The sequence below is a fragment of the Cygnus olor genome, chromosome 11 (genome assembly GCF_009769625.2).
Source record: "Cygnus olor isolate bCygOlo1 chromosome 11, bCygOlo1.pri.v2, whole genome shotgun sequence".
Lineage (NCBI taxonomy): Eukaryota > Metazoa > Chordata > Aves > Anseriformes > Anatidae > Cygnus > Cygnus olor.
In genome coordinates this window covers 13,193,753-13,206,398 of record NC_049179.1, presented here as the reverse complement: position 1 = coordinate 13,206,398, position 12,646 = coordinate 13,193,753, and positions in this window count along the sequence as shown.

Sequence of the window (12,646 nt, the reverse complement as noted above, 5' to 3'; positions counted from 1 at the left end):
ATCTGCTTCTGTGCTGTGGGGTTGTGCGTGGGAAGGTCCCCTTTCCTTGTACAAAGGCTGTCCAGAGGGAGGAGAATGTTAGTTTGAGATCTCAAGTTTTGAAAGAAGTTCCAGAGAAGCATTAATCAACAGCCCTGTTCTGCTGGTCGTGCTGAGGTGTGTGATTTGGTATCTGTATTGTACAGTGCTTCATTAGAGCACAATTGATTTAGAATTGATTCATAGTCTGTGGCAATTTTTATTCAGTCTCTGGGGTGGCAACACAGTGGTTTCTTTGTCCACCTTTCGGTCTCATTATTCAAAGTTGAAAAATACTTGTACCCTTCCCACAAACATTCTGGTGACCTTTCCAGACTTTCTTATGTAAAGTGCATTTGCCTTTCACAGTGCTTCTTCATTGTATTTATACTGTATTTCTTTGTCTGCTTGGTATTTTGTGAGCAGGATTTACCTTGCTAATAAATCCAAAAAGCAGATGCCTTAACCACTGCAGGGAGCTGAAGATGCTGTGCTCCAGGGCATGAATTCCTGTTTCAGGGTAGGTGGTGTTTTCACAGCCCACGCTCCTTTTTAAGGGCTCTGCCTGTGGAGAAGAGGCATGAGCCCTGCTGGGGACCCAGCGGGGACACCCATGGTCAAAGCAGGGCACTGGGATGTCCTTAATCAGATGGTGATTAGGACAGGTTGAAAATGTTCCATTGATACCGTTTTGCTGTGAAAACTGGGTCTTCAGCAAAGTGACATTCTTTTTCTTTGGTAGTGTCTTTGATAAATGGATATGGCCAAAGCCATAAACCCCGAGAAATGGTTCAAGCGTTTGTCATTGCAGCTGTTTGTTGCTTTTTTGTTGTGTTTTAGTAGGCTTTTATTTGCTTTTGGAAGGACATTATCCAAGCAGAAAGGAGCACACAGAACGGGTGGTGCAGCACTACCAAGCAGGGTATGGTGTGGCTGGGCTCTTACAGGATCCCTCCTAGCACTCCTTTTGGATTGATGGTCATTAACCTGTACTCTCATATGCTAAGTCAAGGGTACTGCTGGGCACCGTGATGACAACTGGCCGTAGAATTGCTGGGGACTATTACTGTTGGTGTGGAATCTGGGTTTGGAGATGCAGATATGGAAGGGAGCAGCCAAATGTTCAGTGACAGTTGCTATGGCACAGCATGGTGGTGGGACACCGTGGGAGAAATCAGGAAAGAAACACATGAAAGCTGATGCACAGGAAAGAAATGAAGTTGAGTATATCCCTACACTTACCACCTTTGGCTCTATAAACTGGCGTTAATGACTCATAAAAATGGCTCAAGTCTTCACTAAGATGATAGAAATATATTTTTCTTAATTTTTCCATGGGAGCTAATTCTTAGCCACATTTCCATCGATATACCATCATAGTTCAGGAAGTATTACTCATTTAATTTTCCCAGTTTCTCTCCAAGTTGGATATAACGGGGACAGATACAGATGAATTCTTTCATCCTTTTTCACCAAGTTTCTGCATATTCCTGGTTGGAAATACTTGGCAGCATCTTTCTTCAATTTTCTTGTTCTGTCCCACATAAAATGAAACAGAATCACTTGAAATGTGTTACTGGATTTGGGATCAGATCCAGAGGTTGTGAGGGCATCTTTTCATTAGCTCTGGAAACAAATTATCTTCTAATTATAGACTGGCACTAAATAGTAATATACAAAATGTGTCATTTGGGACCCAGCTGAAAAAAATGTCAAGTGAAGGGTCACACATAGAAGGTGCACATGCAGCAGTGCAATTACCATGGCTCTTGCAGACAAAATTTAACAGCTGTACACACATTACTGTAATTACAAATATGCAGGCACAACTGAGGGACAGAAGAAAGCCCCAGCTGCAGCTTGGAAGTCTGCCTCAGCTCATGTGTCCTCTTCGAGATGATTAAATTTTCCAGCGCTTTGGTGCACCTCTGCTTCTTATAAATAGCAGGTTCTTAGCGAAGAAGGTGAGGTTTTAAATACTTGATATGATTTTAAAAGCAGACTTGAAGCACTGTAAGGCTGCTTGGTGCACCCTATCATCCAAAGTATGTTTGGGGTGGCTCCCGGGGCCTTCACGCCCAGCTGCCCGTCCCTCCTCGCGGTGACCGATGGCAGCCCCAGCAGTTCTGTGTGTGGCCTGGACAGGAGGCGGCTTCGCTCTGCAAAACAAAATCGCGGTAGAGTTATTTTCCTCTCAGCGCTGGAGTTACTGGCTAGGCAGTCAGACGCGTTGTCATTGAGGAGCGAGTGTTTTGAAGGCCTACGTTACTGCTTTTTTGGAGTTTGGAGACCTCCACTTTGCTAAATAAACACAGAGGAGAAAACACCCTCGCACATGTACACACAACCCACGCCGTCTTCAGTGCACGGACCCGAGGGTGAGGACCAGATCGTAATACTTTCCGCTTAGTGGAGGAATCCGTACTGTGGGATTTCTCCCAGCTGCAGCCTCCTCTCACCCCTGGTTTCCCTCACTGCATGGAATTGCAATTTGTCCAGGCCCAAGTGTGTGTGAAGGCGCAGGGCGAGGGACACCAGAACATGACTCACAAAGGAGGTGCGAATGCTGTGGGATTCCTCCGTGTAAAGCACACTCTCTCAACCAAAAGTCGTGACTTTGTTTCTGGTTCACATCTGAGCAGAAGACATCGTGAGACAACGTTACAGTGCGAGCAACTGAAGACTAAATTATTTTTTTTAAAGGGACTCTGGGTATGTCGCATCCTCCCTCCTTTACCTGCTGCCTTCTCCAGCCACCGAGAGAGCTCAGTGTGAACACTGGGGGCTGCTTGAGGTAACCTGGGCCGGGCTGTAGGTACGAGGGAACGATGCAAGCGGTCTGCTCACCCCACCGTACTCCGTGTGCGAAGCGTGGGTGCCCATGGAGCATCCCTTCTTCATGAAGGTAGCTAGAAAAAAACAGCTCCTGACCCCATTGCAATGTCCCTTTGGCACCAGCTTACACAGCTGGACTTGCAGTCCTCCCTGTGCCTCCGCTGCTCTGCAGTGTGTAGCCACCCAAGCCCCTGCTTCATGGTGGAACAAACTCTGCTATGTTAAAAAAAAAAAAAAAAAAAAAAAGATTTTGGACATTGGTTTTACATAGCATCGACTAGTCTCCCCCTTTAATACCAAGCACATGTGTCATCGTGGTTGTCTCCTGTAGGCAGGAAAAGCTCTTCTCCGATGATTTGTTCAGTGATGTAGGAAAGGGTCTTTGTCATTTTACCCATGAAGCTTAAACACTGAACATCTGCGTCTGTTGTGGTGTGGCATGGAAAAGTATCAAACCCTTTAACTGAAAAATGTCTTGATTTTATTCTATGCAACCCTAAAACTAGAAGGTGCTACAGCTTTCTGAAGAATTTGCAGAACTGATGCTTTGTGAACTTCTAATCCTTATGTTTTCCATTGTCTTTTTTTTTTTTTTTAAATGCATTTGGTGTGGTTGGAAAGAAAAAAGGCACGCTTTGAAATTCATGAAATTCCTAGGAAACAGTTATTGAGAAACTATAAAGTGTTCAAAACAACGCAGTTCCTTTAAGTCATACTGATGCCCATTGCACAGAGGTGCTTAATCTAAAGGGGTCCTGAATTGGATTTTATTTGGATTCTTAACATACTTTTTGTGACCTTCGTGATTTAAGGTCAGAGACCTCAGCAGGGGGTCAATAGAAGTTGTCACTTTAATCATTTCAGTTCTAAAGATTCATCAAAGTTACGCGAATTGACCTAAAATTCCAGATCCTGCTGAGGGAGTGGGGTTCCACACTAACCTACCAAGGCTGACCTGGATACATCATCTGGTAATGAAATACCACTGAAGCAAGTGTCGATTATATAAATAAGGCTACTAGAAGACAAAAGTCCTAATGCAGTAAATGGTAATATTCGATATTTATAGATCACTACAGATACGCGTGACACTTCATCGCAGACCGCACACCCACTCAACTCACCAACAGATTTCCTCTGACAGGTTTGTAACCCCCCCGGTGTTCCCCCTGGTTCTTCCCATCTACAACTGTGTCAGTAAAGGGTGGGTGAGCGCATTTTTGTACCCATGTTAATAAGGTGTCAAGACAACTTTACAAGCCTCTTCTAAAATCAACCAAGACTTCAGTATTGAAAAGAGAACTTTATTAGCAGAGGTGGGAATATCGGAAAACAGATTCCTGTTTTTCTCTTGTTTTCATGCTTTTTCCCATCAGGAGCATGTTTCACAGCCTTTTAAAACAATGGAGCTGAGCTTCCAGCAACAAGTCCATGAATAGCTCCTATTTCCAGGAGGTTCTAAAATTGGGTTAAAGATACCCTGAAGGCTCAAATTTCTTTGCTGTTAAAGTTTGCTATCCAGAAGAGAACAATCTTTTTTTTTTTTAAAAAAAAAAAAACCTCATGCAGAGAGCATGCACTAGATGCCTTTTGTTGGATTTTTAAAGTCTCTTCCCACTGCCTATGAGAATGAGCGATGCACCAGCTCTTCTCTCAGCTGCGTCCAGAAACGCTGCTGGCATGGTGGCCATCTCCCTCTCCTCGTCACCGGACTCAGAGTCTGGTGGTAGTGGAGGAGAAGGTCTGACCCCTGCTCAGCGGGTCACAGCCACAGCCTGCAGCTTGGGAGGCTCCGTTTGGACATTTGGGGAAACTTCTTCACTTGGAGAGCTTGTGTGGTGTGGGAACAGGCTGCTGAAGGGTCCTGTTGTCTTCATCCTCTGCTGGACCGGGTCATGAGGTGGGGACAGCCCTGCTTCCCCACGAGGTGACGAGGTGGCCTCCGTGGGCCTGGTACCTCCGTTATGCCTGGGATTCAGGGAGGGCAGCTCCCACCCTCAACACAACCACGGAGAGAAGGCACCAAGACCTTTACATGGTCACCCACCCTAAGCCAGCTGAAAAGTCCATCTGGCCTCCCTGGCAAGGTGGAGCAGCCGCAGGGCTGAACAGAAACAGCCACAAGACTTTCTCTGGCTGCAGCCGCCTCCAGCTCTGTCTCCATCACGCCTTGACGCATCCTTTCCCATATCCTGAAGAAGCTCTGAGAAAATGCTTTGTAACACAGATTCAGATTTTATGCCACCTAGCCATTCCCACACCCATCCTCCTCTGCAGAAATCTGCTTTACAAAGAGCAGGCCAGTTCCCCAGAATGACTCAAGTTGTTGACAAAAATCCTCTGGAGCTGCTGACAAAACCCCAGAGATACAGTCTATCAGCAAGGCCATTCCCCGAGTTTTGCAAGCAACTTTTCCTTTTTATTACAGGCCCCAAGAAACCGGGAAAGGGAAGAAAGGAACCGGAGTGAAGGAACAAAATAACTATTGCCTGATTTGGAACCCTTTTTTTGCTGGATGATCTCCAGTTTTCCATCAAATAAAACCTTTATTAACAGCACAGTAAAACGCAAACAGGGCAGTTACCAGACGTAACAACAGTGGGAGAAGTAAACAAGGATATTAATGGGTAAGATCACAGTTTAGCCACCAGCTAAAATATCTTCCTGTAGGATTATTTCCATCCTCGTCACCCAGAAGCTATATGGACTGGTTTGTATGTGGTGTCCAGGTCAAATGTGAAGTCTGCTCAGGGATCTCAGCACTATCACAAAAGCATCCCGAACCAAATGCCTGAGTCTGATTCCCATGGCAGGGGCGATGCTGCTGAGAAGGAAGGCTGCACTTACAAATGGTGTCACAGTATAGGCCCTAGTTCAATATAAATTTAGGTTTTATTTGATGTTTAACCACCTGAGCTAGAATTAGAGCCAGTCATTTCATGGCATTTACAGTCCTGTTGCTCTGCAAGCTTCCATTCAGATGTAATAGCTGATACGTTCTTCAGCTGTTTGGAAATTGATGCTTTTTAATCATTGATGTTCCTGGGCTAGAAGTCACTTGTTCACTTTTTCACTTCCCTAAGGATCCAGAAAACTGCTGCGGTCTTACCAAGAAGGCTTTTGCTCCTTTACTGCTAGGGAAAGTGAGAAACTGCTGCAGCGTGCTTACGGGTGATCTCAGCTCAGAGCAGAACGGCTTGCACAAGACCCCGTCAGATGCAGCGTTCCTGATTCAGAGACTGCCTAACCCGAACCAGTGAGAGGTGAAGGTAGGAGAAAGTTAAGAGCCACTGCATCCACCCCCAGTCTTTATTTGGGTGTTTTTGACCTTGTGCACCACATCAGGATCCTCGTTGTCCTCTCCCGCCCCAGGATTAATGCATTGATCCTCAACGTCAGCCTGCTGTGAGGAGGTGTCACCTTCTATTCCTCGTTAGGCGCTGGGCTGCTGACATGCGCAGGGGTTAAACGGCTCGGTCTGCACCAAAGCGAATCACTGGTGACCCAAAATTACAACGTGGGAGTTCCTGACTCCTAGGCCCATGATCATTCCGTGAGACCACACTGCCTCCTGAGAAAATATGTTTTAATGGTATCTGGCCAGCTGTGTAAACATGTCAAGAGACAGCCATGTAATACCGAGCTGCTCCCACTATGCAAGTAATATTCTATTTTGTTTGTAATCACAAGTCCTAAATCCCTCCTCCAAAACTGCTATTTTTGCAAACAAAAAGTTGGGAAATGAGGAAAACCAAAATCATTCTAGATGATGGTGGTGTTTGGGGCTGCAGGTGACACGACCAAGTTCACTTCTCTTCAGTCACTGAGCTTCTTCCCCTCCACCAGAGGAGGAAGAGGACTCAGCCTCCCAGCCTGGCTTCGTGCCCGAGAGGCAGTGCCAGGGACGGATGCGCTGATGCTGCGGCGGATGGGGAAGGCACCTCTCTTGAAATACGTTGCTGTAAGAGTCAACGCGCCAAACTCCTGAATAGCAGTGAGGTCTGAGCACCCTCATTGTTCAGTTTTCTCATTTAGCTTGTGTTATAGGAAGACAAAACTTTTCCCGGAGGATGGTGTGCCCAACCACCCAACAAGAGATCTTTATTCTTTTTTTTTTTTTTAATTCTTTTCCTGAGCATCACAGGGTACGGAAGAACAAGGAACGTGTTGTGTTCAACACTAACATGACCCATCCTTCCAAATGCAGTTGTAGCAACATCCGATACAATGAATTTTTGCTGTTTTTCTGGCTGTGAAAAAACACAGAGGATGGGTCACCACTTACTGCCACTCCAAGGGAATCAAAAGTAGCATTCAGGATTTGAGTAAGTAAAACCAAATGCAGAGCCATTTGCCATTTCACTGTTCTGTGTGTGCTTTCCTTGCACCTTCTCATGGTCTATTTCCCTTGCTCATACCCAATATTCTTGTTCTGGGCTGGCTGTGCCTTACTGTGCTTCACACCACTGTTGTACTTATATGTACTTAGATCCTCTGTGGAGGTGCTGACTCGGTCTGAAGGGGACCTGAAGCATCTTTTGGGTGTACTTACTGCTGTGCATTGACTCTACCAGACAAGGGCTCGTGTCTCCTGCTGTACATGCCTCAACCGTTCCCCATTTGGGAACCACCCAAGCTGCTTTGCTTCTGTGCCCCATGAGCAGCCCGGTTTCATGGAGGTGGAGGCTGGTTAAATGCTTCAGGAAGATGGCTTCTGCAGACATCCCAGCACCTGCTGAAGCCGATTCCTCTCTGACAAAATGCTTTAGGCTTCAGTGGGGACTCACATACCTCTTAAATGAAAATACGTTCTTGCTTCCAAATTCACCACCCAAGGCCTTTCTCATGGCTGTGCTATGAGTGAGTGGCACAGCACTGCTGGGCACAGCTGCATCCAAGCACAGTGCAGTTTGTCACTTGAAGCTGTATGCTCAGGTTCTGCTGTTAATGCTGTTGCTACGTGACAGCATTTCGGTGATCCCACCACTTGTACTCTGCTCCAAAGCTGCTGAAAGCTTTATCGGCAGGAGCAGGCTGTTACAGCGTGTTTCAGTGCTCAGCTTTGCTCTTAGGCGTGCATCGTGTTGTTTCTGCAGTGTTTATCAGTGGCATTTCTCTGTTTGTTCCTCCGCAGCAGCTCCATGCAGAGCTGAGCTCTCCTGGGGATTTCCCCCCATGTGGGGCTGGAGATCCATCGCGCTGCGTCTGCGCTGCTGACTGTACGCGAAGTAGAAATGTTCATCCTCTGTGTCGCTTGCGGCCTACCAGTAAGTGGCGTGGTGGGCGAGGGGGGTGTGCTGCCCTTCGCCTGGCCTCCTCCACCAAAGGCAGCGGCAGGAAACCAAGGTGGAAGAAAGGGGTGGGGGAGCCAAACCAGGCTGGGCTGCCTCCGTTTCACACTGCAAATACGTAAATTTGGAGGCCTGGTCTCATGCAAGCCATGCCCCTGGGCTCCCACACTGACCTCAGGCCATGGGTTCTTCCCAGTCCTGCTGATTGTCCTGCTGCAAGACGTTCCGACCCTGGTCCAGGCCGGAGAAGAAAGCCAGGTCCAGGCAGAGATGCCATGGGTCCAGGAAGCACATGTGCATGGGCAGGAGGTGGGGAGAGCCCCTGCACGCCCCAGCCAGGCTCCTGGCCCCTGTCAGCCCTTGCTGCTGTCAGACCCTCACCCATGCCAGCTCCACGCAGGTCCAATGGTTGCGGTTGGCTTCTAGGTGACAGAGTCCAGTAGACACGTGTACTGCGTTGGCATGGCACGTTGAGCAGAGCAACCATCTCTTCATCACATGCACTTCAGCCAAGACACGGTAGCGCAGTTCCCACTTCCTAGCAATTAACTCAGTCTTTCCCATTCAACAGTTGGAAGTGCTGCGTAGACCTATGGATTTGCAGATTCTGGGAGCTTCGTCTTCCAGTTTGGAAATCCCAGAAAATTGCTATGACAAAACATTCTTCCTGTCATCCAAACACAAGGAAGCAGGAAAATATCAGGAATATTGCATATGTGGTCTATTTATCTCCCCTCTGTTTTCCTTCCCCTTTTCTCTCCTAAGTATAGCAAAAGCCTAGCATCATCCAAACAAAGCTTTTGCACCTGCTATGTTCCAGAGATTTTGAAATTAAACCAAAGTGTGATTGGTTGTTGATGGTATCGATGGATACTGATGGATTTATATATCTATTTTTTTGCCATTTTAATCATAAATGAAGTAGTAACATAAGATGTTGTTTTAGACAGAGAGATGAAATGCAACTGAACGTCTCCTGAAAAATGAATGCTTTCTTGAAGACCCTTGTACAGGGTTCAAGAGGGTACAAATGATGTAAGTATGAGGAGGAAGATCTAGTGGAACCTAAATCAAAACTCCTTTCTTTACTTTGTATTTTCCCAGGAAAGTCACTGGAGCTAATGCCTGGATTTAATGTGATTTTTTTTTTTTCAGCTTTTGAGGATGTTGCCAGGAGCCTCACTACAGTGAAATAACTCTGCAGTGCCATCACTACCAAAAAGAGGTATTTAGTGAAAAATGGAGTGAGCGGTTTCCTAAGTAGTAAAAGACTTGCTGGCTGGTAAAGCACAACGAGTGGTGTTGGCCAGCAGGCAGCACAGGCTGGATCTCAGCAGCCCTGGGCTCAGCCCTGGGCTGCGCTGCAGACCTGCACCCTGAGATACGGCCCTTCATCTCCCACCCAGCCCTGGTGGGTCTGGTTCGGTTATTTGTGGAAATCAACAGAATTACTTAAAGACAGCGAGGCTGAGCATCAAAACCATTAATCAAATGAGGAGCTATTAGGGAGGGAAAGGAGGGCTGAAGGCGACTGGATTTCCCCCAGCTTTGCTGCTGCCCTTCCAGGTACTCGGGAGCATCCTCTGTGGCCAGGGCTGGGTACGTGGGACTTGGAGGAGGCTGGGCAGGCTGCAGATGCAATGGGCCCAGAAGCTCGTGGTCCCTGGGGTCCTGGCTAAATGGGAAGAGCAAAGTCCCTTAGCTGTGGGGCTGCTGGTGGGGCAGGCCCTATTTATTCACATTCTAGGTGGGTTCAGTTGCGAAGTCTTTGCGGCCAGGACTGTTTTCAATCTGGTGCCTGTGCCCAGAATAACAGGAGCAGGATGTCAGTGGGAGCCTCCAGAGCTGCTGCAGCACAAATGCTCATCAGTCACTAACAGATAATGTTTCCTGTCTCCAGCTTTTAAGAGAGCCTTGTGGCCCAAGTGAATAGAAGCCTTCCTCTCTCTTTTCACTGTTGCGGTCTCCGGTTCGGGCAGGTATAACGGGAGGGCCTGCTCGCTGCTCCATCAGCTCTGGATGCTCTCTGGGAGCCATCAGGGAGACCCGGTGGCTCCTGAGAGAGAAAATCACACACTCAGAAAGGCTCGGACGATGACCAGGTGCCCCACGCCTCAGGAGAGCAGTGCTATCCGCGGCTCTGCCCAGGGGTGCTGCCTGGACCCCGGCCAGGCCTGGGTGAGATGGCCGGGCAGAGCGCGGCGAGGGAGCCGGGAGGAAGGAAATGAAGTCAGCGCTGTGACCCGCACCAGCTGCACGCTCGCACTCTGCCGCGAGCTCGTTACCCCCTGACCGCGTGGTGCCCCGAGGTGCTGCTCCAGCTGCTGGGGGGCTGCCAAGCCTGGCACGGGTCCGGCCTCTTCTCGAAGCTCCTTTCCAGTGCCAGGCAGCTCCTTCCCCAGGGCCCGGGTGGAGCGGTGGTGGCTGAATGAGTAACGCCAAAATCTTGCTGCATGGAGACGTGCACAGATCAGTGCCATCCCTCCCGGGTCTGTGCGGCGGCCAGTGCTGAAAATGTTGGGTGAGTAGCAATCCCAGAAAATAATTGTGTTATCAGGACGTGACAAGTCAAGTGGTTTAACGGTATGTCCGAGTACAACCAGCACAACAGCCTGCTGCTGGGACAGCCAAGCCATGGCCCTGTGGTGATGACAGAATCATAGAATGCCTCGGGTTGGAAGGGACCCTAAAGACCATCTAGTTCATCTAATTCCAACCCCCCTGCCATGGGCAGGATGCCCCCCACTAGATCAGGTTGCCCAGGGCCTCATCCAACCTGGTCTTAAACACCTCCATGGATGAGGCATCCACAACCTCTCTGGACAACCTGTTCCAGTGCCTCACCACCCTCTGAGTGAAGAGTTTCCTCCTAACATCTAATCTAAATTTCCCCTCTCTTTTAGTTTAAAACCATTCCCCCTTGAGCTGTCATTAGGTCCTGTCCCTGCTGGCGGCGGCGCTGGGATAATCGCAACCCTGATCCTGGGGCCGTGGCTGGGGCAGGAGGAGGTGAGATCGGCCAGGCGGTGCTGCGGGTGCTGCAGACACCAGGAGATGAGGTGAAAGGGATGGAGCTTGGCCTCTTCACGACTTCTAGTAGCACTGGTTTGCTTGAAAAAGTAGCAGCTGGAATGAGAGCAGCTGCAGCTGTGGGGTAGGAGGCCAAAGGAGAAAGAGGCAAGAGGAGGGAAGGCCACTGCTAGGAGATTCACTCAGTCAAGCCAGCTGCAGATCTCTCGTGGCTTTTTTTGTTTGTTTGTTTTGTTTTTTAATTGATTTTTATACTAACAGACAAACTGATTTTTTTTTTTTAATGTTTCTCTTATAGTGAGTCATTTCCTGGGAGTGGGAGGGAAAGAGAATTTTTCTCAAAGCTTCAAAACAGTGTTTTGGGGTTGGGGTTGAGGGGCAGAGGGTTCGTCTTTTGCTCGCTTGTTTGCTTTCACTGAAACAGCTACGTTAAAACAAGCATGAAAGCAAAAGCCCGAGGCTGACAGTCCCTAAACCTCTGCCAGAGTTGCTGTTTGCTCACAGAAACGGGTGGCCATATAACGGGTGGCCCAAGGCAGTGCACAGGGGAAGGGATGGTACCTGCTAAAGCAGCCAGGCAGCAGGCTGACGTGTCACCACATTCAGCCGCGGACGCTGATGCTTTTTCCAGCTCCTGCACGTCACTGGTGTCAGTGCCTGTCTGCTGCACAGCGTCCTGACCTTTCATCTGGTTTACACATTGAAATGGACTGTTTTGGCAGTGGTTTCCAGTTTAGCAAGCCACATGCCTTTGGAGTGTAGTGGATGTAGGGCAAAGCTGGCTATTGTCCGCAGAGCTTACGTGTTAGTAAATGCTGTTGGTCTGGGGAAGCCTAGTGTGAAGCACTGGTGAGTCTGGATCTTTTTTTTTTTTTTTTTTGCTATGAATCTCTAAGTAAAATGTGCTTGTTAGCTCTTTGACTAATAAAAGTGGTCATCTGCAATCAAGCTAATTTGCTGGAGATTAGAGCCTAATTAAAACCAAAGAAGCGAGAGGGCTGCCAGCCTCAGAGCTAAGCGCACACACAGAGCAGCAAGCAATGACAACCAGGAGATGCTCTGGCTTTTTGACAAGAAGCAGCAACTAGCCACCTTGAAGGACAAGCCGCACCACCCTGGAGCTCCCACACACCAACTACACTCCATCCTGTCCTGCCTGTGCACTCAGGACAGGCAAATCCCTGTTGTGGTGGAACAAACAGCAAAAACTTCCCTTGACATCAGTGGGTCCTGGACTCATCTCATGGCCTTTTTTGTTTGTTTGTTACGCATGTCCTGTAGTGCTTGGCGTGCAGAATGTTTTACGCATAGTTTCTCAGTGGAAAAGAAGGAAAACATATGCTTTGAGAGTTACTGCTTGTACGTCACGCAGTTGGCATGAGAGGGAACGTTGGTCTTGGTTGAGCATTGGCATAATTACGCTGGAAGTCAGAGCCAGTGCAGTTATTTCAGATCTGGAGAGGCTTATCTCA